Below are 27,181 nucleotides of genomic sequence, written 5' to 3'. Positions count from 1 at the left end.
CAATATTAAAATCCATTTGAACGAGGCTATGTAAGTAAGTCTTTGATTACTCTTAAAATTCTAAACGAACATCCCGAGATAATTACCATAAGTTTTTCTACATTCATACTGTTATCATGAAGCAAATACCTGGATTCAAGGTATAAGTACAATACTACACAAGTTACTCTTACATTTCCATCAGCCTTACAGCTTGGAAAGTCTACTCCTATAATTACTGTAGTCTTCACTCAACTGGGAATAAGTACAAAAACTAAACTTCTGCTATTCTGGGTAAATGCTTACCTACCCTTAGGAGTATCTCTCTGTCAATATCCACAAGGTAAGAAAATGTTCACTACACCAACGACCTATGTTGACCATTATTTTATTTTTATGGAAGTTCAAGATATGAAATATCTGAAATATCTATCACATATTCCTGAATTCAAGTGGGTCATTGCTTCCGAAATGTGGCTGCAAAGGTATAATGTACAGTCTAACACATACAGTCTGATGTACATCTTAAAGTTTACTGGCTGAACACAGTCACCTGCAAGCTTATGAGAAGTTTATCAAGAAAATGGGAGAACCACCAAAGGAAAGTAAGGTCATATCAAATTACACAAAAGTACCTGGCTGAACATGTCACCTACAGGCCTATGTGAAGCTCATTATAAGGGCATGAAAATGGGAAGGCCACCAAAGGTAGGTTAGGTCACATGAAATTCAACAATTCGCATCTAGCCTCTAACACAGTGAGATTCTACAATTTATAAAGTAGTAATTGTTTTCATGCAATAGTTAAATAATTACATAGTTAAAGAAGATTAGAAAAATAAACAATTGTCAGAGGTTGATGTGTTTGACCGTGACATGTGGAGAAAAACTGACAGAAACCTTGACCCCCACAGAAGTGGGAAAAGATGGAGAAAGAGGGCATATCATATTATCAAATGAATGACAGAAGTTACAATGATGAAATATATAGTGGGAAGTTACCGCTAAGCTGACGATGGTTCTTTTAATTGTCTTAATCCGCTTCATCATTGCCTTAAGGAAGATATTATCTATATGGTCAGAGTCCCAGGCTCCACTGGAAAGGTTGATCCTATTATCTTGTTTCAGTGATGATTCTACCATCTGACATTTGTATCGACAGCTGCTATTGTATAAAATTCGGGGTGAGTTCCAATCCATGGTATGGTTTGTGTTATTTATATGATGAAAAATTGCCAAACTATGTTGTCCATATCTAACCATGCACTTATGTTGAGTTAATCTTTCCAAGAGAGATTTTCCCGTGAATCCATAGTACGTATGACTTATCATACTCCCTACAGGGGATTTCATAAACTCCTACATCTTTAGAAACTGGTTTATGCTGAACATTAAGGATTTCCCCAATGTATTCGAAAAGTGAAGATGAAAGGGTTGGGGTGGTCTAAGGTTTGTGGGATCTCTTGTAAATTATCCACATGAGGAATTATGATTTTGTGTGTATTTTTCCTTTTCTTTGTTTCTGTGGATTTGTAAAAAATGCTCTTTGCTTTATGTATGGCTTTTTCTATTGTGTGTTTGGGTTATTTTAACAAGTTGATTTCTGATTGTCTCAAGTTTTTTGTTAAGAAAATCTGGGAAGCAAATAGTCAGGGCTCTAAGAAATAAGTTATGTACTTGCTATGCCGAGTTTAACTGAAATGTCATGATAGCTGTAAAAATGTATGTATGAAAGTGAGAATGTCGTTTTCCCGAAGACAGCGAATTTGTAGTTATTAGTTCTGATAATTAAGATATCTAAAAAGGGGAACTGGTTATTGTTTTCCCATTCTACTTTAAATTTTATGCTAGGCACCAAGGAATTTAATTTTTGAAGAAAGACATCAAAATCGCCCCACTCACTTTTCCAGTATGTTAAGATGTCGTCTACATAACGAAGCCAAATCATATCTGCAGATTTGACAGGGCTTATAATTACTGTTTCGAAATACTCCATATATAAGTTTGATAACACATGACTAAAGCGGGCTCCCCATACTGCAACTGAATTTTTGACAGTAAAAGTTATCACCAAAGGAAAAGACGTTATTAGCGACGCAGAGTTCTAAAAGTTGCGTTTTTTATTCAATTCTATGGGGAAGTGGTCAGCAAATGGCTCAAGTTTATTTTTGAGAAACGTAAATACATCTTTTATGGGTACTTATGTGAAAAGGGAGTCTACGTCTAGGCTGAGACGTTTTACTATGTACAAGGATATTGGCAGATCTAAATTTGTTGAAAAAGTCTTCGGTATGCTTTATATGGCTAGGGGAAAAAGTTCCTAAAAAGGAGGATAGTAACTCAACTAACCATTTTAAAATTATGTAGTTAAAAACTCCTGCACACGAGATTATGGAACGGAAGGGGTTGTTATCTTTGTGAGTTTTGGGGAGGCCATTGAAATAAGGTAATTTGGGATGGAATGCTTTAAATTTTTCCAAAATATCTATTTTTCTTACTTTTACCGATGTTTTTGATTTTTCTGAAATCTATTGGGACATTATGGCTTGTTTTTTTTTCTTTTGTTAATTCCTCATAGGAAGTTGTATCATTTAAAAGTTTACTGTTCTTTTCTTGGTAGAAACTCTTGTCCATTAACACAATTTTACCGTCTTTATCTAATCTAGTGATTATAACGTCTAGTTTGCGGAGTGAGACGATATAATCACTAGATTTGATAAAGACGGTAAAATTGTGTTAATGGACGAGTTTCAATCGGCCTTTTATACTTAGACGTACCGTGTTTTAATAGAAGAATTTATTTACATATATATCTATATATATAATATATACATACACACACACATATCTATATATATATATATATATATATATTCTACTTTACCTACGCAATAACTATCTACAGCTGACTACCTACCAGGGTAAAAAATTAAAAACTTTGATCAACATATGGACAATGGCATTACAAAATGTATCTATACCCCATTCCAATTCATTGACTGGTTACCCTATTTCTCTAGGACTGTTTAATCAGCTCACCTCAGTCTAGAATCAATTACAGTTCAGTGACTGGTTGCTCTATTTCCCTATGGCTGGTAAAATGTTTCAGTATACCATGAGAGAAGTTAGTAAAATGTTTGGCGATGCATAAAAGTTAACAGAAGTTTCAAGAACTAGAGAGAATTTCAAAGTTTATACATAAAATGATATAGTTAGTTGATATGAGAGAAAAGAACTGACGTGGATAACTCGTTACCTAACTATAATTAAGACAATATTACGATAGACTATAAACAGAAGGTTTGGTGAAACACTAGCAAGTCACAGACTAGGTTATGCAAGTTGAAATATATGAAAGTTGAAATATATGAAAGGTGAAAGTGTTGTCAAACTTAAACAAATCTACCAGCGATGAAGTGTGAATGTTGGACGTACATGAAAAAATAAAAGTCGATAAATTGTATGAAGTATTTGGTGTAGGAAGGGTTGTAATGGTGAAAAATGTAATGTAGTAAAAATGGTGAAAAGGTGACTCGGTGTTGTGAGGCGTAAAATGGTGGATGGATAATGAGATATATTCTGAAGATGCTACAGCCTGTTCAGACCAAACTTTCACATGAAAGAGCGATTGGCGAAATGTAATCAAAATTCCTGGTAAAGATAAATGCTCATTAATTTTCATGTGTTATGAAATCGATGATGTAGGTTTAACATTAACAAGCACACACTATACATATATTCAAGCTTACCACTCCTAACTTTAAAAAATATCAAGTTATCCTATTTTACAATTTTACATGAGTCGCTCCATTAGAAGTTTTAATCTCCTTAAAAAAAATCACACTATCAAATAACAGTGAATATAACGGACGTTTTTCTTTATAGGCTAGGCCGAAGTGGCTATAGGCCTAACTAGTATAACACAAGTCAGGTCAGTCATAGGGGTAGGCCATACACCACATTCTGTTTTTTTAAATACCTGAATTTATTAATGAAATTAATGGATATGGCTACAAACACCTCAATTATTTTCGTGAAATTTAGAGAAAAAATATTTTTCTAAATACCTAATTAAATTAATGATATATTGAATTAGCATAAACAACACACACATGTAGTATGTATACATCGTTAATACGCAGTTTTACCCATTTTTCTCTAATTTCACCAACATAAATTTATATATATATATATATATATATATATATATATATATATATATATGTGTGTGTGTGTGTGTGTGTATGTATATATATATATATATATATATATATATATATATATATATATATTATATATATGTGTGCGTGTTGGTGGAACTACTTATAGAAAAAATCGGTAAAACAGTACCGTCTGAAAATCGTTAATTAGCACCACTATTTAAATTTGAAGTGAACCAGGGCGCTTTCGCAGTGTCCCTGGCCCGTTTCTTTATGAAACTAATGTAGTAGCAATTGCCCATTTGCATTAACCAGAGCGGATAATGCCTTTGTCTCACATTAACCCCAAAGTTCATTATAACATGCTAATACAATATGGAGGTTAACTTCTATACACGTACTATGATGTAAAGATATATATATATATATATATATATATATATATATATATATATATATATATGTGTGTGTGTGTGTGTGTGTGTGTGTGTGTATACAGATGGTTAGACGGAATACACAAATACAGATACGGTTACAAAAGACATGTTCAGCGGAATATCTCTATCTGTGAGATATACTTATTGACGTGTATATAGTAGGCCTATAGCGTATTGCTATTCCTCGGAGCCTACATTAATGCTTCCCGTTCAATAAAATTAATCTTCCAGCGTAATTTGAAAATAACCAACAATTTAGGGGAAATTATTTTATCTTAATTCATGTATGTGGGTTACGTTTAGGCTTATGCTTATCTATGGTAGTGACACATGCAATGCACATTCAACCCCGAAGAATAAAATTATGCTATGAATAATTCGCAGCCGTTCCCTATAATATATAAACTAAACCTTACCCTAACTCTTTAAATCTATTCAACTCGAGTATTTTACTATTATATATTTACTTTTTTAAGCCCACGAAAAAAACCATAATTTACTTCCGCTGTTAAGCAGCGTCTTGCTGAACCATGTAAAGGTTCCATTAGTCGGGAGTTTAATCAGGAATTTAAAAAAATAAATAAATAAAAGCCGGAGGGGTTTGGGTTGTGTTCCCGTGCTTGGGTTCTACGGATGGGGGGACATATTGGAACCGAAACCACATCCCAACCAACCCCCTCCCCCTCCCCTTAAACACAAACACGTTACATAAATGCACGACGTGAGAAAAGGCCCGAAGTCTTACTTATAATGGAGGAAGTAATATTATTCGGTTCTGGCTAGCGAGGAGGCTTTTCGGTCCACCGGATGAAGCAATATTTGAACGAATAAGGCCGTTTCAAGTCTTAATAACGTCTTCTCTAAAGAAATAGAATGGTTAGTCCACCAGCTGGTGAAATATATGAACAAATAGGCTATAGCCGTTTGTATAATTTCAGTAACGTCTTTCTCTACAGGGGGATGAACAAATAAAGCAGTTATGAACAAATAAAGCAGTTTCGAGTTTTAATAACGTTTCTTTCTACAAGAGAACGAATTTCGTCCACCAGATGGAGTAGAAACATTTGAACATATAAAGCCAGGAAATATTTCAACAAATACAGCCGTTTTAGGTTTTAATAAAGTTTCCTTCTAGAGAAGGAAAGTGAAAATTTTCAGTCCACCAGATGGAGAAGAAACATTTGAACAAATAAAGGCGGAAATATCTTAACAAATAAAGCCGTTTTCAAGTTTTAATGACGCCTTTCTCTTTCATACATGCATTCCACAGAATTTTGTTTACATACATTCTCCGTCGCTTCGTCGATTATCCCAGGGATGTTTTGGAGGTCATAGATTTCATTCAAGTAGAAAAAGACAATTGTGACGTGTATATATATATATAAAACGCTGCTGTGCAAGTCACACACACACGAACCCACCTTTTGCACTATGGCCCATTGCTACACTGCGAGACATCGGAGAGTCCGTCAGACAGAAACAGGCGAACAGGGCTTGAGACAGCACCTCCGTGATACATAAGGTGCCAGTTACTCCATTTTATAGCGAAGGCGGCGGCCAAAAGCAAACATTTCACTGTTATTTTCTTGTCCCCAGAGACTTCTATTTTTTCTTTTGTAATTTAGGAAAGTGATTATGCACGATGTATGTAGATATCGGCTCGTTGCTTATGACAGCCCCGTTAATCGGGCCGTTTCTTGCAATTCGGGTATGTAAGCAACTATTGCCACACGTTGCAAATTGCATACTTATTTTCGGATAGATTTGCTTCGGTGTCAAACTAACCTTAAAATTCACTAGAGATTTTGAATTTACTACATGTAATATATGTAAAATTCGAAAACGTAAGCAAAAGAAACCACAAACACCACTGGGAAATAGTCCCTTATAGCAATAATGCGCACTTCAGTCTCATCTACAGCATACTATGATGATAGGAAAGTCCTATTTATAATTCGCAATGTATACATCTTTTTCTCCATTACGAACGCCCTTCGCTAATGGCATCGAAATTCAACAAAAAGGAACAAGTTCTGTGCACGTGAGATTGTTCGTTGTGGAAGATTCCTAGTGCGCGCCCAATCGCGATCCCCCTTGAACTGGTAAGAACTGGTTATATCGAACGAAAGCTTGAGAGAAGAGAGCGATAGGCAACAGCACAAACGCACGAAGAGAGAGAGAGAGGGAGAAGAGAAGAGAGAGAGGAGAGATGAGAGAGAGAGAGAGAGGAGAGAGAAGAGAAGAGAGAGAGAGAGAGAGAGAGAGAGAGAGAGAGAGAGAGAGAAGGTCGTTGGGGGAGTGCCGGGGAAGGAGGGAGGGTTTTGAACTGCGTTTACTGTGTGAGCGTTGCATTTTGTTTCGGACGGTTTTTCACTCGTGGTGGTAGAGATTGGTTGCCGGTTCGTGTTTTAAACTTCCCGCGTAGTGGGAAGGTTGAAAGTACTGCTGGGTTAAATTATTGTCGTGTGAATTTATGCCCTAAGACTAAAGGCGATTTAATAAGGAAGATAATACGATATTTAAAAAATACTAGTAGATTAGCGCAATAAAAAAGACCTCTTTTCACTTAAATAACTTTATGTTACGGACTCCCATTCAGAATAAAGAAAAAATGTAGCCTGAGACACATGCGCTTATTATATAACTTGAAATATTAATTTCGAATATTAATATCGTTAAAGATTCATAGTTGCAGCTCAGTATAAAACGGCGGAAAATAATTTTTTCACGCCCAACACTGCTGCGACTGAAGGTAGAAAGAAAATACTCCTCTACAAAATAAATTGTTTACATGACACAACACTTCCTCACATCACGATATATATATATATATATATTTATATATATGTATATATACTATAATATATATATATATAGATAGATAGATAGATATAATCCAGGGGCCTTGAAAGAAGGGTTACGGCAAGAAAGGCTGAAAAGCTAATGTCAAATAAAGGGTATTCTATTTCCTGGAATTCTTGCACTCTCTGATGCCTTATTGACAGACGATAATACGTGAAAGGTGTAAATACCAGGCCCATGTTGTATTACTACATGATTCGTAATTCTTACACTATAACCCAATAAGTCCGGTTACCTCTTGATAGATGAGAGTACTTACTGTATTACTTTTTCTTTTTGCAATGAAGAATTCTAACATAAGGACACATTTGTAAAAACAAAGCCTTAGACTCACTTAGGTTATTCCCTAAAGAGGCGAAGCAGACGCACCGAAATACATAAAAGTTTAAGTTTGATTAAATCAGGAGCAAAAAAAAGATAAAAAAAGAAAAAACTAAACTGGGTTCAAGGAAACGACAGACGTCATCAGTGCACAGCTGTCGTCATCAGCAGAGTCGCTCTTATAACTGTGCAACCCGGATTATCCTTTCATTGCAGAGATACGAAAATCATCAAAATAATATGCGCCTGTTTGATTCGTCTTACTGAGTGGTTCCTAAATAGTCGATTTAACGTGACCACCTCGCTAAAGTTGACCAATAACTAAGTTTACTGCCAGATACTAAATTTACTGTTTAGGTCAGCAAAAGCACAGTGGACTTTTCAAATTACCTGGCCTGCGTCTTTCATCCTAGGCCCGGGGATCGATCTCAGGGCTCGCTTGTATGGCGATGCTTGTAACCAGTGGACAATTCATATGTATATATATATGTATGTATATATATAATATATATATATATATATATATATATATATATATTACGTCTGCTTTCAAATCTGTGGTATGAAGGAAAGAATCTTTATTGTTAACTAGTAATGGAGAGTACACAATATACGTCAATTCGTTCTGGTAAAACGGCTTTGAAATTATTATCCGAAGACAACAAAAGTATCGGAGGATATGTCCTGTAATGCTTTCTTAGACAACCGAGGGTTCCTTCTGCACGGCGATAATCAAGCTTTGCGTGCGAGTAAAACCTTTGCATATATATATATATATATATATATAATATATATATATATATATATATATATATATATATATTCGACTGTTTGTTTTATTCGGCACCGCAGGTGAAATCTGTACCACCATCACCTTGCACAGCAGCAGCTGTTCCAGCCGGTGGAAGACCGTCTTCCTTCGCAGCTGCTGCTGTTGGCGGATTAGGAAACGTAGGAAACGCACATTGATTACCTGAACGTGGTGGTGGTACTGTTGGAGGGTACCTAGGTCGGAGGCAGGCCCTTGTGCGTTGGCGGGAAACTTCCCGCCAAATCTCGCCTCAAAAGCTGTTGACTTACCGAAGGAGGAAGAGACGCTGTGTCATTGACGATTCCTTCATGCTGAGTAATTATTTGCTTAATCTGTTCTTTTTTCTTTGTACTGATTTATTCATTATTCACAGTTTCCGCTGGCATTTCCGTTTTTGTTCGTAAGCGTCTAGTTTTCTGAACGTTCTCTGAAGGGATCATTTTGCTTTGTTAAGCGGTTACCTTAACGGTAGGTGCCCTCAGAAACATTGAAGTAGGAATTACTTTACGAACCAGGGATGAATTCTTTGTGTAGGTAACTTCTATAACTTCACCTGTTTCATACACTGACAACTATTTCGAGAAATGGAAGGAAAGGTCATTCTGAGCAGAAAAAGTTCTATAGACTTGTGCGTCTTAAGGCTTCGTTTACCGGTGAAGCGAATTTTAAAAATAACCGTTATCATTAAATGGCCTATAGTGAGACGGCGCCCACGGTATGTGGGAGTACGCACGGCTATAGGGAGAGGGGAGCGGGAAGGTCACCTCACTTGTTAAGACTGGTTTGCACCTACGCACTTTTGTGGTGCGGTCTGTTATGGCGTGGGATCGCAAGAAACCGCACTATAAACGCACTAAAAGCGCGTAACTTCGCTGGCGGGGGCAGGCGAAGACCGTTAAAGCCGCGCGACGTCGCCCTGATTTTAAATCATTTCAATTTCTGCACGGCGTCTGGCGGGTGGATGAAGTCGCACGAAGCCGTAAGCGAGGTGGCGCGGCCCCGCATCAAAGGAGGTAAGAACCCGCACGGTGCCGTGCCACACCGCACGTGGTGCGATGTCGTACCACCCGCGAGGGAGTGTTACGGCGCCTTCATACCCGATTAATAAATGGCGCACACATGTTGCGGGTCGTGCGGCGTGTTACGGCGTCTCTCTAGGTAGATTTTTTTTTTTTTTTTAAGGTGAACCTCAATACTTTTTTTCTTTTATTAAGAAATATTACTTTACAAAATTATATTTTACAATTTTGTATATACATTATAAGATTTATGTATAACATAAAAATATTACAATTTATTATTTCTCTAAATATGTGTTTAAATTAGAAACATATTAATTCGTGAAAATTTTGTTAACATTAGACTTAAATCCTATAATATTTACATAAAATTTAATTAACAGTCTATTCTATATACATTCAATAATTTGCTGGTCAGTACTTATTCCCAAATATCTTGCCATACATATACTTGAAATAAAATCTGCTATTATTACCATTGCTGTATTTTCATCCCATTTTTGAGTTTGCCTCAAAATCTAGTTTAAAAATCCTTAACCTGATATTAGTTTTCAATTTACAACATTTTCTAAGCAATTCGAATACCCAGGACAACAAATTCTTAACCAAAGGACAGAAATATACCATATGCATATCAGTTTCTATGCATCCACAACCGCATTCCTTAACATCTTTTATTTTCATCATGGCTAGCCTATCATTTGTACTTAAAACTTCACGAACATACTTAAACAAAATTTCTCTACTTTTATTTTCTATATACTTATTATTTACATGCTCCCAAATTAGCTTCCAGTTGAATAGTGGATACAATTTTTCAATATTTGGAACATATACACTGTTTTTCATTAAATGTTCATATACCACTTTCGTTTTTATCTGTGGATAAGAGGTCATCTTATTAGCACTTCGTAATATATTTATCATACTTTCATAAAAGCTAGGTGTAAAAATAGTGCAATCTTGATGTTGGCGTTCATTTTCTATAAGGTAGATTGCTCTGACTTTACAATAATAAATAATCATTTGGTAACCAAAACAACGATCTTTTAAACATTTACGAAATGTACTAAACATGATTGACTTCGCTTTACACTGAATATCAATAATTCCACAACCACCTCTTAATTTTGACAAAAACATAGGTCGATTGGATGGAAGGTTACCGCGCATTCTGGGGAGGATAAAAGGGGCCGGTACGGGCTGCTCTGTGAGCAAGAGCCCGTGCTGACACAAGGTCAGCTTAATAAAAAACAAACAACCACGGGGGCATCATTCGCGCTGTGACAGCCTGTCGACAATGTATAAATAAATAGAATTTAATATTTTTAATAATAAATTATTTTTTAGTTATTTTCTTAGTATTAAATGATTCTATACATTTTATATCATTCATAATGTTTCTTTTTGTAATAAATATGTTGAAATACTGACTTGCATTTACATAAATAGAACTCGGAAAATAATTTGAACTATAAAATGAAATGTAACATGAAATAAATATGGCCATCAAATTATATAATAACATACAAGGTAAAGAACAATAATATAATATTGAGAACATGATCAAATGAACATGAACACACACATATGTAATGAAACAATAATTAACATTGACTGAACATAGTTATTAACAGGGGAACAATGAAAAATCAGTAACAGACTAAAGACATATTGACCTCAGTTGATAATATATGATATTTGCAGTTGAAAATGTTATAGTATAAACCAAGTCCCAATTTCATTTTCTTACATTATATACTTTTCATGTTGATTTTCTTACATTCTATGCTTTTCATGTTCATTTTCTTACTTTCTATGCTTTTCATGTTCATTTTCTTACTTTCCATGTTTTTCATGTTCATTTTCTTACTTTCTATGCTTTACATGTCCATCATTTGCTTCTCATTTGTCTCATTATTATGAATTATGTTATTACTACTCCGAAGCCACCCGCAACACATCGCTACACGGAGTAACAAAGCCGCAAGAGCGCGTGCCTTGGCATAGCAACAACGACCATAACACTGCGCCAACTCGGTAACACTCCACTAGACACCGCAAGAACACGCTGTGACATGCCCGTAACACGCCGCCCAATAACGGTCATTTTTTTCTCCCCACCGCGTCAATTTGTAACGGTTTCTCGCGGTCCCACGCCGTAACAGCCCGCAACACAAAAGTGCGTAGGTGTAAACCTACCTTTACTCTTGCCTTGATTTTACGCCAAGAGCTGTTGGGGTTACAAGTGTCAGATTCCTTATGCATTTTGTGAGCAAGAAACTGGAGACAATGCCTTACCGTTCCAGTAATGTGGAATGTGCAAGTGTAAGGTTAATTATGGGCTTTGCAACAATGAATTCCAGTCATTAAAAAAGGAAATCGGCTATTAGGCAGATGAAATGTGAATGAAATACTTCCAAATCAAATGTATCCTTTGGATACTGAACAAAGGGGAAAAATGCAAATATCATTGAAACCTTCTCCATCTCCGTCAATGGTATTCATTGGAATCCAATATAGAAAAGAAGAGGAAGCTGAACGGAATCTCCTCTCTGAAAGATAGGCCTGTTCATTACACACAAATCAAAGACTTAAAGCGTATTTTCAAAAATCTCTCTTCATCAAAAGTATTCATCATACACCAGTCGAAGGGGAAAACACTCAAGAAATGCTTACATCTCTGTCAGATGACAAAGAATGAGAACATTATGGAAAATTCACTTTCTTCAGTCTTTCCTGAAAAAGGTAGAGGTACGTATATTTCATGCAGTAATCGAAAGAGGTAAAAAAAAAAAAAGCTGACGTTGCTCAAAGTGCAGTAACTTCTCTACCTGCATCCCCTCGTTATCACGATTGCTGTCATTATCAATCATTCAGCATAAGCCTAGTCCTGACTCCTGATTCTACAATTCCGTGACATTTCCACTACTTTCTTGATATGCAAAATTAAAATTAGATTACAGTGAAGTCTGTTCACGGGTGATTTACTAATTGAAGGGACTGTAATAATACATTTTTTCAAGAGCCTACGAGAAAAAACTCATAATTAAAAGACCAGCAATCCAGTTGCATAATGCACTTCATCAACCCCACCCCTCCAACCCCCTTCTCCCTGACTAACTCAGACATCGCTTACGCCATGTTGGCCGAGGGCAGCCTCAGGGAAAACCGGTTATTTTAAAAATTCGCTCACCATCAAACAAAGCCGCAAAAGGCACAAACTATGTCTATAGAACATTTTCTGCTCGGAGTGACCTTTTCTTTCATTTCTCGAAATATTTGCATAAACTCGTGTTACACCCTATATATATATATATATATATATATATATATATATATATATATATATATTATATATATATTATATATATTATACACATACCTGTACTTTTCTGACTCACATAGTGATCGAACCCATCTCTTCTAAATGAAAGGCAAAAGCGCTAACAACGGACCCATCCTTACATTTCTACTGAAAAAAAAAAAAACCTATAGGTTCAGATCCCGATGTGAGTTATTTCTATTACATACGTGATTATGTATGTTGATTGATATATATATATATATATATATATATATATATATATATATATATATATAATGTGTGTTTGTATAACGCTAAATATGGACTATGATGAAAATCTGCAAAAACTAATAAGATAGCTTGAAAATGTCTGCAAGAGCAGGAAGTCTAGAGTGAATATTTGTGAACGAAGTAAGGTTATGAAGGTAAATGAGAATCAGGAAGATAGGTAATGAATATTGATTGATATAGCTTGCAGAAGAATAGATGACTGTGATTTCTATAAGAATTTGGAAGTAAAAATATAACGGATGACGATTTAATGAGAGATGTGTCACATAATAGATGGAACATGAAATATATGAATTTTTTTTTTACTAATGAGACTTGAATACCCTTAGAAGCCAAGATTGGAATGCAGCCTTCATTTTTTTTTTTTTTTTTTTTACCAAATCTCTCTTATGGAAGTGATCTGTAGATGCTCATAGCAAAATATTTGTACAATAAAATGTTGAAGCTGTTGAGATGAATGAGTTGAGTGGTCCTAATAAATGAGGCGGAAGGAATTGTTAGGGTGTGAAATATTCAGGTAAGTAGAGATGGTAATAAGGCTAATTAATGTTCGTGGAAGGGTAGCCCATTGTATTAGCAGATGCTTTGGTCATATGTTTGTTTGTTTTTATGGTGTTTTTACGTTGCATGGAACCAGCGGTTACTCAGCAACAGGACCAACGGCTTCACGTGACTTCCGAGACTGAACTTCTATCACCAGAAATACATATCTCTGACCCCTCAATGGAATGCCAGAGTATAGAACTCGCGGCCACCGAGGTGGCAGGCCAAGACCAAACTGACCACGCCACTGAGGCGCTGCTTTGGTAATATGGAGGGTGACACACTGTTCATCCACACCTCATCGGTAAAGTGACAGTGATTGCGTTTGTGTTTTTCTGATACTATCCCCTGTAGGAAGTGTGTATATGTTTACATGGGCTTAACTCACGGGGGGGACGTGTTCCCCCCAAAGTTTGAGTTAGGGGAACACAGTATACTCTTCCCCCCCCCCCCAAATAATAGATATTATGGTTAAATATCAGTCGCTTAATGTTAAACCACCCATATTATTTAAGTTTACCTGCCCTTGTATGCCTTACAGTGGCCCTAAAAAGAGCTCCCCGCCCACCCACCCCATTGTCCCCCCCCCCCCCCCCCCCCCACAACTTTTTGGAACCAGTTACTCTTTATATATATATATATATAATATATATATATATATATATATATATATTTTATATATTTTAAAGATCAGAGGGGAGTGGAAACAGACTGGTACATAAAAACATCTTTATTAGTGCCGCCGACGTTTCAAGACAACAAGTCTCATTTTCAAGGCTGCAATAAAAGAATGAATATTGTAGATTATAAAAACAAACAAATTATACAATAATCTCTTTAAAACCTAATTTACATAAGGATAGATTCATCATTGCAGGAAGTACCAACCTGTATAGAAAGGAAAAGAAGGGCGACTGAAATGAGGGCGGGCACTGGGCAGGTGAAAAGCAAAGCAGCCGGTTACGACAGGTAGGGAGAGATGGGTGGAGGAGTTTTGGGCATTCAACAATGGTACTGCTGTTTGATAGTTAGTGATTGCAGAATAGATAGTGCTAGCTCGGAAGAGGCCCTTGTTATGATTTTAAATTGATTGTGTGTGTGTGTATATATATATATATATATATATATATATATATATATATATATATATATATATATATATATTATATATGCATGCACCTGAATATCCCGCCATCTTAACAGAATCTTTAATCAAAGATCCTGAATGATACAAAAAAAACTAGCATCTATCGCATTCCAATAACCGTGTTACGTAACCCAGACCACGTCTGGCGTCCCGTAAGGTTCTATATTGAGAGCTAACTCCTCCACTAATTTTTTTCATCTGTTATCAGAGAAAAATACAATATTTTACAAATTTAACAGTATTACATGCAGAATTTTATCAAAGCTGACTTGAATTTACTAGAATTTAACAAAAATTTTATAGGCTCTGAGTCTAAGCCACCGCACCTCTAAAAATTTTATAGGCTCTGAGTCTAAGCCACTGCACCTCTAAAAATTTTATAGGCTCTGAGTCTAAGCCACCGCACCTCTAAAAATTTTATAGGCTCTGAGTCTAAGCCACTGCACCTCTAAAAATTTTATAGGCTCTGAGTCTAAGCCACCGCTCCTCGAGAGGTGCTTCCTTCATAAGTCGAAACACAACCTCATTGCGGATGAATATGTATTCTCGTCCTTAGTCTGGCATCCTCCAGATGGCTGTATGTAGGCTTTATATATGGGATCATCACATACAACTAGAAGTTCGTCTGTATTATATTCTTTAACTCATTCAATAACGATACGCGTTAGGCCAAAGCTACCTGTATCTGCCATCTTAACTGAAGTTATGCTTTGCAAACCGGTTCTTCTGTGAGATTTAAATTTTGTGGGTGCAACTCTATCCAAGTCTCAAACCCGACTTATTTTAGAAGTCAAGCCAGTGTTACCATACTAGTGAAACAGGAATTTACCAAAATGACCCGTGATAATGCAAATTTTAAACAGTAATCTACCAAGGAAGATTTTCAGTTCTAGTAGCCAATGTAGCAGTTTTGTAGATGACACTGTTTCAGTGATAAATCAGTTGAGAATGTCTGTAGTTCTGCGTGATTAGTTGAGAGTACATTCCCCATGAACTTCAGATTTAGTAGATAGCAATGCAGTATTTTCAGAACTCAAAACGACAATGAATCTAAGAACACCAGAGAACTGATAAGCTAACCAACCAAAATCTTCAAACTATAGTCTCAGCGTGATAGCAATCATTATACTATGTAGCAATTGATCAGTAAGGGTTCTCACCAAAAAGCTGTTAATTTTTAACCTACTGAAGACGTTATTTTGCCAGTAAATAGAAATCCTTATTTCATTATTTCATAACTGAAACTGAAGGGCTAATGTATACAGGGACTTCAAATGCTATCAGTAGAGCTACCAGCTCAGTACATGAGACCTCTCTCCCTTTCAGACTTGAAGCTCCTCCTTGTTGTGAAATGAATAAAGGGGGAAATCCCGGACAAATAATAAAATCAAGAGGCGAGTTCTTGCGAATTTTAAGCACGCGTCTGCTACTGCATTGACAATCGCAGTGGAGGATACTGAGTGAATTTAGAATCCCCTGAACATTCATGAAATCTAAAATATCTACAAAATATGCTACAGAAATCTTATTCAAGGTTGATAACAATCTAAAACGGGCATTTTTGTGTGGCGAAATACTGTAGGCCTCTGACAGAATGTGTTGATAATATTTCCAGTTAGGAATTATAGTGTGTCTGTTGCAAGGGAATGTAATTAGCAATTTTTCTTAACTTGATCATCCTGTTTATGTCCAAACCGGAATAGCATTAAGTAGAAGCTGTAGAGACTGGTTATTTTTATAACAGTCAGCCAAGGAAGAGCAATTTTCATTTTGCAGTTGCCAAAAACCAACGTATGAACGAATAAGTGCAAGAATTGTTTGTATTAAGTTCAGATCTGTTCTTGGTAGACTAGAAATCTAAAAGAAGCTCACATTAAATGCCAATGAAAAAATTGGGAAAATGCATAAGATGCTGATAAGATTCTTCAAGATCTCATTTATTCACTTTCACGGGGAAAAGGGGGGGGGGGGGGGAATCACGAACTTCTAGATATCTTTAATACTTGACAATATCTAGGAAAACCCATTATCATTTGGTCCTACTTTATAGACGAGAACTGAATTCCAGATAAGTGGGGGCTAGAACCTCTGTATCACATATATTCAAGTATATTGCAAGTATAATTCCTTGAGTGGATTTGGCAATTGGACATGTGTTGGGTTCGTCCAGGCTCCTAATCAGACATAGTACATAACAAGCTACCCTAGGTGGAGGGCGAACCAAGAACTTCTCTGAAGTAAACATGATAAGGTGGTGGTAAGTGGTTTTTTGGACAGGCATCCTTCAAGGAGGTTGGCTTCAGATCGTGCTATCCTTTCTGATCTCAGCCATGCTCAGGTTTCTCACCTGCGACCCGCTACCAGGTACAAATTGGGGGCTGAATTACCATAAGCACAATGGAATTTTTCTGAAATAGGCCTAAATCGTTTTCCAGCCCACCCGGATCAACCTTGGGTCACTTGCTGATAGTGAGGTGTGAATAGCAACTGCTGGAGCATGGACCACCATCATCATCATCATTATTATCACTATAAGAATTAACAATATATTTTCAAAATTATTCGTGGCAGAATAATTTCAGATAACCTCCTTGGGAATATCTTCCTTAGTGTTCAATCTCTCTCTCTCTCTCTCTCTCTCTCTCTCTCTCTCTCTCTCTCTCTCTCTCTCTCTCTCTCTCTCTCTCTCTCTCATATCTCTCTATATATATATATATATATATATATATATATATATATATATATATATATATATATATATATATATATATATATATATATATATATATATATATATATTTAATATGTGTGTGCGTATATAGATGGGATTAGGAAGACAAAATGAAATTTAGAAGCATCCGAGCTCTGTAACCTCTTAGTATATAGTTTTTGATGGCCAGGTTAATTCTTATTACGCGGTGGCAAAAGGTCTTGCTCGATAAATCCTTGTTTTAAATGTTTGACGAGAGAGAGAGAGAATCAATTCAGCTTCAAATACAAAACTGTTCCGTTTCATTTCCATTCGTCTGCTCATGATCAGAATTTATAGTTGTATAAGCAATCTCTAAACATATAAAAGATTATATAGAAACAATCTTTATGCTTAAGATACGCATACACACACACTTATATATATATATAATATATATAATAATATATAATATATATATATATATATATATATATATATATATATATATATATATATATATATATATATATATATAACATGCCCTGCATGCTTTAGAGAGAGAGAACAAAGTTAACAATCACCATCATTCCTGAAAAAAGTAAACAATGACGTCATCGCTGACGCATGCGCAAAAATAAGCCTGGTTACTATAATAAGGTCCCACCTGACTGACTCTACGTAATGATTCATACTGACATTTCTTGTTGAGTCATCGCAACGGATTTTATACGCTTACCTATCATGCAGGCTGGAACGGTTAATGACAAGTCATACGCGTACGTAAGTCTCCAATGTTGACATAATTATAAGTCATCGAGTGATCAGTCAGGTTCCGTTGAAGTTTTATGTTTGTAAAAGAAAAATAAATTCTGCTTCTCAGGTTGTCAAGATAGATCCAGCTTCTCAATAACAAGAAGTTCTCTCTGTCTCTCTCTCTCTTCTCTCTCTCCTCTCTACTCTCTCTCGATCTCTTGCTGGTCATTCTCTGTCTCGAAGTCTCGTTGCCTCTCTCTTCATCTCTATATATATGTATAGGATGGGTAAGGTAATAGCTATTGCATCATGTTATTATATAATCATAATATTTATATATATAGAAAAGTCGGTGAGAGCACACTGAACCAAATTAGCAGCTTAAATAACGCACATTAATAACAATCCATTTTGAAAAAAAAAGGTAATGGTAATGAGTAAGTGATAACTAAACACATACAGAGTGAAACTACCAACACAGACCTCGGATAGTCTCAGGCTTGGATAATATCAAAAGAACGGCGAAGAAGGGATAGGATAGAATGGGGCTAGAGTCCTGGACCAGACCACCACTGTATGACTTTTATAAATATATCGCAGTTGATTTTAATCAACCTAACTGGTTGTAATAATAATAATAATAAATGCTTTATTTCACATAAAATACACTAGAGTGAATTTTATGCATAGAGGTTAAACTACAAAATAGATGTAGACAAAAGCAAAGTTAGAATATTTAGGCTTATTTGATCAAAGTTTCTTTGCCTGTGGTTAGATTGTCTGAACAGAATGAGTCCAGTGATTGTGCGAAATTTGGAGCTGCCTTTTTATTACTGCAGCAAATATACACACACACACACACACACATATATATATATATATATATATATATATATATATATATATATATATATATATATAACTGAATCACGAAAGTTTGGAACGTGATAAATCGATAAATAAAGGTATAAATAGAGTAAAGGACGTTGAGTCGAAAGATCTTCCAGAAACTCAGTTGTTTATTTTTCCTTCGTGGCTTATACCTTTATATATATATATATATATATATATATATATATATATATATATATATATATATCAGATTTCACACAATCACTGGACTCATTCTGTTCAAACAATCTAACCACATGCAAAGCAACTTTGATAAAATAAACCTAAATATTCTAACTTTGTATTTACCTACATTTTTAGTATTTTGTAGTTTAACCTCAATGTATGAAATTCACTCCAGTGTATTTTATATGTAATAAAGCATTCATTATTATTATTAAAATAAATTACAATACAAACGGCATGCAGTGGTAAGCTCGTCTGGTACTCCTACCCCATCATATCCTGTCCCATATTCGCCGTTCTTTTGATATTATCCGAGCCTGAGATTCTCCGGGATCTGTGCTGGGAGTTATCACTCACTCATTAATTTTTTTTTTCACAAAATGAATTGTTACTTGTGTGTTATTTAAGCTGTTTATTTGGTTCTGTGCTCTCAGCTTTATCTTGTACCTTTGTAGGAATATGCAAATTATATATATATATATATATATATATATATATATATATATATATATATGTATATATATAGAGACAGAGAATCCACTCGTCACTTTTTACCAGATGCGTAAAAAGTGACGGGTGGATATATATATATATATATATATATATATATATATATATATATATATATATATATATATATATATATATCCACCCGTCACTTTTTACGCATCTGGTAAAAAGTGACGAGTGGATTCTCTGTCTCTAATATATATATATATATATAATATATATATATATATATATATATATATATATAATTTGCATATTCCTACAAAGGAATATATATATATATATATATATATATATATATATATATATCCACATGTAATTATTTTTTCCCGTTTACTCTCTCGTTATACTGCAGATTAATTCCAGTCACTTACTGTCCTTAATTATTTGTGACTCTTAGCCAAAGTGTTTTCCAATTTTAAATCATTGTCATTCTTACTTATCTTGGGGAGTTCCCCTAGCGGTCTACCATTGGCCCTGTAACGGTCCTAAATCCGTTCATCAGTCGAACCACTTTTGTGGACCCATAATAAACGTCTATTTCGTCCTAAGGATCTCTGTCCCAAGTCAAAAGGCAAACCGTCAACAAAGTAGAAATGAACCAAAGTAAATATATAAACAACAACACGTATCATCGTTCTTCAGACGATTATAGGGATGGGCAAGTACCGGTACAAGTACCGGTTTTTTCCGGTTACAGGCTTCATGGTACATTACTGGTAAAAATCTCAGTACCGGTAATTTACCGTTATTGCATCGTTCTTCAGACCTAAATACTGAATTGAATGACACCGTGCAATGTGTAATACACTTGCCAAAACAATAACCGGTTCGCAGGCCGCGTTCAGAAACCACGAAACCGGGTCGAACCGGCTTTGCTTGTAAACCACTGTGTTAGAGAGCTCGGTTAGACCCTCACTTGGGTTAAAGGGGCATGACTGTATTGTCTGTCCCCTTTGCACCCACTCCACTCGTGACGTGTTTACTACTTAACCTTTCTGCTTTCCTCTTCTTGGTCTTATTTTTGTCACGCATTTTTTTTTTTTTTTTTAAGGCTTCCAGCTGAACATTGGTTTAAGCAAGTTTAGATACCACAAAAATTACCCTGTAACTTCAAACAACGTCTCGTACAATGTATTTTCTTACAACGAAGACGGAAAATTATAATCATTATTATTCTAATCAAACACCGCAAAAAATGACAGTGGAAAGAGTACCACACTTTTCGACATCGATACCACTGGCGTCAGGAATCAAGGTCGATTACGATCTCTACTAGAGAGGATTCAATCTTACGTTTGTTGATAAGAGAAAAAGTGAAAACAAAAATGGACGAGGTCCTCGGAAGCTCTCATTTATTTATTTATTTGTTTAGTTTAATCTCGTTTCTTCAATGTTTGTTTTAGATCTATACATGCCCTAGACAGAGATGCACCTTAGTTTTTACTTCTTTTGTTTCTTGCTTAACGACCAAGAATGACCAAAGTCTAGAGAATCTCTCCAAACCTTGGAATGACCAAAATTTATTGTAACATGATACGTATCTTTCTGTAGGTCAGGAAGGGCATTTATTTAGAGCTGTTTACAGTGTGTTTCTGAATCTCACGAGCCCTCAGGAGTGTGCTTTGACTGCAAAAACGCTTGTGATTAGTATACCACGAAGCACAGTGTACACTGCTTTAAGCAGTCTGTGCTAAAAACAGAAAAAAAAAAAGAAAAAAAAAAAAACGCGTTGTCTCTCTCTCCCCCCCTAATAAACTTTATAGATTACCGCTCAGCAATCGTCATATCTTGTTTACAGTCGTGGCATTGCAGATCATGTATGAGTTGCCCTTGAGGGGGCTAAATGTTTTCGAACTGCAGGCTCCTGTGGATGAGTCACGTGGGGTATCTTGTGTGATATTTTGTAACACCCCCCCCCCCCCCCCCCCCCCCTCCCTCTCTCTCTCTCTCTCTCTCTCCACATAACTGATGTGTGCTCGGCCTAGTATACTTTATCGCTTCTAAGATGGGGAAACCCATCTTATAAGATCTAACATGAATTGTTAGATCTTATAGAGAGTGGCTCTGACGAAATGCCAACACAACGGTAGCTATCGCGTTCATGCTTAGAATGATATACTATACGGATGAATCTCTTACGCAGAAAACTAACACAAAATTTATCAGCTTCACACGTCTGCAAAATAGGCTCACCAGGAATTCATCAAACCTCCATACCTACATTGCATCATTCACTTTATGCCAAAAACTAAAAAAGAATATAATAATTCACGCATAATTTTATTTAGCCGCCCTTAAAATTAATCTTGAATGAAAACACTGAAGTTAATGCGATTCTCCACTCAATTTACTATGAATAGTCAAGCTTATCACTTTACCCATAATAAATCATAATAAGTCCTCAGCTTTGTTTTTATGCTTCTTTGCGGTTTATTAAACAACGAGAAACATCATCAATATACTCGCTTTGTTAGGATTTAAACAATAACAGTCTCCTTTTCATTGACTCATGGGATGTGGGCTTCGTTTAGTTACAACCATGTCACAATAATACACCTGGCATAAGGGTCAGTACTAAAGGTTTAGTATGAGTGAAATACAATTTCAAATAAAAAAAAGCATTACATTGTAGATTCAGTTCAGTGGCTAGAAAGAATAGCCTATATAAAATGACAACACTGGTTAAAAAAAAAACCTGTAGTTACCTCTTTTCAAAAATACTCTTATTAATCTCTCTCTCTCTCTTGAAGAAAATTCTCCCCCATAGTTCATCCTTCTCAGTTCAATGCTCTCTGTCTCTCTCTCCTCTAACCGTTAGAAGAAATCCTCTCCTAGGCTTGACCATTTTTTATTTATGCTCTCTTTCGCTCTTTGTTCCGTGACCTTCAAACAATGAACGTAACTTCGTTTTGGCTTTCTTGAGCTGTCGCCAGTAGGTGAGATGCTTCGAGCGCTCTTTCAGTTACACTTCCTTGTGTCCGGCAGTTATGCTTGGATGCTTAGACTTAGGTATTAATATGAGTGGACACCGGTGTAGGCAGGAAACTATATATATATATTATATATATATAATATATATATATAATATATATATATATATATATATGTATGATATATATATATATGTATGTATATATATATATATATATATATATATATATATATGTGTGTGTATATATATATGTATATATATAAGTATATATATATATATATATATATATATATATATATATTATATAATATATATATATATTATATATACACACACACACACACACACACACAGAAGAAATTTGATGCGGTAGAGATGAAAATGCTTAGGTGAATGTGCGGAATAACGAAAACGGTCAGGATCAAGAATGAAAGTATAAGAGGAACTACTTAAGTCGTGGTCCCTAGGGAAAAATTTTAATTTCTCTAATTATATTCGTTATTCTGTTCAAAAGTGAAGAACTCATATTCAGAAGTTTATTTAAAATGCAAAAGTATCGCCATATAACTTTAGTTTCCTATAGTCTGGTAGTCTAGTTAGACTCGTTGGACTTATCATGTTTGTAATTATTTACCTTCCTCCCTATCCCTCGAAACCCCTTCTCCGTCTCTCTTTTTTTCTCCTTTAAATATGGGAGGGAATTTAGTCACAGATGCAAGGGGGCCGTGGAGGGACGGACGAACTCTTATTAAAGGTGGGTACACACGTGCGAACCGAACCTTGTATTGTAACCGATTCTTGTAACAAAAACGCAAGTGTGGACGGTTCCTCGAACCCGAACCCCGAACCCGCGAGGTTCGAGGTCTCGGTCCGCCCTCCGTCCCGCCAATTGTCGGTTTTTTTTTGGGCCCGCATCAAAGGAGGTCTCTTTGAACGTTACGCCATGTGTGGACGGGACCTGTATGACACGCGTAACAACAGAGGTTGCTGAACTTGTTAACACCGACTATGAACAAGACCGTCCATAGTAGAGTCCCTTGTTTTGGTCAGTCAGTACGTATATGTCTACCATGGCTGATTGAAGTGACGAAGAGGTCCTTCAATTTATTAGCTATTACGAAGAAAAGACTTCACTGTGGCCAGAAACTTCTTGGAATCTCAAGTCAGCGAGTAATTCCCGACCACTGTATTCTACCCTTCTAGTATATAACCTTGATTGCCTCCATCTTCTTTTATTTCGCTTCATCTTCGTTAAATAATGTGTATAAATGTACGCGGCAGCTGCTACTTGCATGGTGGCCATCGTCGGTAAACAACCCGGACAGAGACAGACTGGTGATCGCAGTGGATTGAAATGAAGTTACGTGCTTAACGTGGTTACGGTTCGTCCTCTAACATTTTGACACCTTGTAACCTTATATGCGTAACTCGGTTACGCCATACAAGGTTCGGCTCTCACGTGTGTACCCACCTTTAATAAAAGAGGGAGCGTGGTAATAAAAAGATCAAGAACCACTGAACTAGATTAAGACGAAGAGAAGGTGGAGACGTCTAACAAGTGTCAGAAGACGACGTGATTGACCGAGTCGAGTTTGGAAAAGATATATAAAAATTTATATATATATATATATATATATATATATATATATATATATGGGATACAATCCACAATGAAGTAAATTCCTCTTGTAGTTTAAAATATATATTACTTGTATAGGATTAAAGCTTTCGACCATCAACTGTGGTCTTGTTAGTGAACAAGACCACAGTTGATGGTCGAAAGCTTTAATCCTATACAAGTAATATATATTTTAAACTACAAGAGGAATTTACTTTCATTGTGGATTGTATCCCCATTTACTTAGAGGTACGACATAGTACCTGGCTTCTGCATATATATATATATATATATATATATATATATATATATATATATATATTCTTTAGGCCTACTTAGCTTCTGCTCTTCGTAACCTTCAAATGTTTCTCTTCACACTGTCTTACACTGAAGTACCGAGATTCCTTCTATCTGCTTCAAGGGAACTCGAAGAGGAGGTCAAAGAAAGGTAAGGCTGTAATTGGACACGGGCAGGGCGCATCCTAGGGGCAGCCTTCAGGACAGCTAAAGGGTGGATATTTACCTTCATTAGGGATAGTTTTCCCACTCCCAATAAAACGGGTGTGGCATTCAAGGAGTTTCTTTTTCTCGAAAGACAAGGCATTATGGCAATTTCTATAATGACGATATGTCAACTGATTTACAAGGGACAGAGGGAGAGGTAGGCCAAAATATGGCCGTGGCAGGAGAAAGGATCATAGTGCTTATTTTTTTGCTTCTAAAAAATGCTGAGTATTTTATTTCATTCGTTTAGACTTTAGAGGTAGTTTCAAGTTAGCAGATGGGTCTAGTGCTAACGGGGTGGTTAAAACTCTCTCTCTCTCCCTCTCTCATACCAGCACTTACACAATAAAGGCGTTTGTCTGTTGCCTTTCCCATTGTCATTTGAAAAGAAATAAGGGATGAAACAAATAGATTAATTAGTAGATAATTAAAAAACTTATATATCTCTGGATTAGTTTTGCCCAAGTCTTTAACTTCCTCCCTAATACATTACCTGAAGTCCCAACTAGGATGGTGAAAGTATCTGTATGTACTTTAATTCCTCTTTTACCTTTCTTGCAGCCTTCAGATCCAAAGTTGTTTACGCCCACATTGCCAAATTGCATAGCCCTGCATTTTCTACCATCAGGAACTTCCAACGCCAAGTTGAAAACGGTCGGAACGCGGACCTTAACAAGCTGCAGTAATGACATCATTGAAGTCTTGTTAACGGTTTTCCAGTGCCGCCATTCATGAGCCCTCCAGTCGCTGGAACTTTCAATAGTTTTAATCTTCTTATGCTGTGTTGTAAAAGTTATTAATGAAGTGGGTAATGAGGTCATAATGAAATTCAAGCAGAAAATTCTCGTATATAATAAAGAATAAGCATACGTATACTAAAGCACTTAAGCTTCTATGCATATTGCATTTATTTCCTTAGCCATGTCTTTGATTGACAGTGCTCTATTCTACTTCACATTTCGAAAATTTTAGCAAAGACAAAGCGATAGTTTATGAAATTTGTTCTTTCAAATGACATTTAAAAGTGTCATTAGATTATAGTGGTTTCAGTTGGTTTGAATACCAAGAAGCACAATCTGTTCGGGCCAAATTATTTATAGCAAACAACAGACTTCCGTCGTCAATGACCACTTTGTTGCAACGACTAGAACCAGTTCATGCCACATAAAGGCAATTAACCGAGGAGGAAGAATAACGGAATGGGCTAAGAAACTCCTTCCTCTCTCCGCTAGGACCATGGTCTAGAAGTTAAAACTAGCGGCTGTACGAAAGAAGAGCTGCAGCTCACGCTAAATTATTAACACCAGTGTCAACAACAAAAATTATTATAACAATAACAAAAAAAGAAGGGACCTTCACTGAAACTGTCGAGCAAAAGAAAAGATAATACACATCCTGGTGCTTCGGACGCCGAAACGAACTTTCATTTCCGTTAGACGGACCAGAGTGCGATGAGCCTGTCGTTTCCTAAGAGCAAAAATGAACATAAAATGAGACAAAACAAAACAAAAACTGACTTCTATTCTGAATTATATTGCAATTTAACGGTACTATTATAATGGTCCATGCAGATCATTGCAGAACCAGGGCACGTGAACAAATCCATTAATCACTTTTAGCTTCAGACTTTTATCGTGACCTTAGCTCTAGATACAAGTAGATGAACATGTAAATTTATGTGTTTGCCGGTACTGTCCGTAATGATAAAAAAAGAGAACAATAAGAGCTAGAAAGTTGATGCTATTGACGTACGATATGTCTTTCTCGGTGATTAACGAAGTCTCCTTAAGACTTTCCAGATTATAAATAAGTAAGAAAGTATGCGAACACGCTCTCCCTTCAAGAATTATACATAAGAAAAAAATTCAAGGTTACTGCGCCTCAAAATAAATAAAAAAAACGGTAGACCATGACCTTCAGACTAAGTCACAAAGGTCACAGGACACATTTTCAGAAAACTTAAACGAACATACAAAACAAATTCGTGATTACGCCAAGTTATCACGCGCCAGTTGAAGTGATACGAATGGTAACTCTTTTCAGAGACAAAAAAGAGCAAAGAAAAAAAGTAAGTGCGATTACAATTCGGATCGAACTAGTACTAAATCGCCTTATCTAAACTGCGCAGTCGGTTATACGTACAATATTATGCACTGTTTCTATCATTTGGTTTGCCGGTTGACGTATACCACTGACGAAACCCGTGTTCGAAGAA

General features: G+C 36.0%; 1 protein-coding gene across 6 annotated transcripts in view; it reads right to left on the bottom strand.

Moving 5' to 3' along the window:
* LOC135205505 (uncharacterized) overlaps positions 1–6,646 on the bottom strand; it is an 88,236-nt gene extending 81,590 nt beyond the window's left edge. For 2 of the 6 annotated variants that reach the window (XR_010312546.1, XM_064236239.1), the window contains exon 1: positions 5,863–6,646. The gene's annotated coding sequence lies outside the window, so the exon portion shown is untranslated. The remainder of the gene's footprint in view (positions 1–5,862) is intronic. The other 4 variants (XM_064236232.1, XM_064236238.1, XM_064236237.1 and 1 more) reach the window with 3 other exon arrangements.
* Between the last annotated feature and the right edge of the window lie 20,535 nt (positions 6,647–27,181).

This window comes from Macrobrachium nipponense, chromosome 24, assembly GCF_015104395.2.
Source record: "Macrobrachium nipponense isolate FS-2020 chromosome 24, ASM1510439v2, whole genome shotgun sequence".
Taxonomy (NCBI): Eukaryota; Metazoa; Arthropoda; class Malacostraca; order Decapoda; family Palaemonidae; genus Macrobrachium; species Macrobrachium nipponense.
The sequence above is the reverse complement of the archived record's forward strand: the minus strand, read 5'-3'. Positions and strand labels throughout refer to the sequence as shown.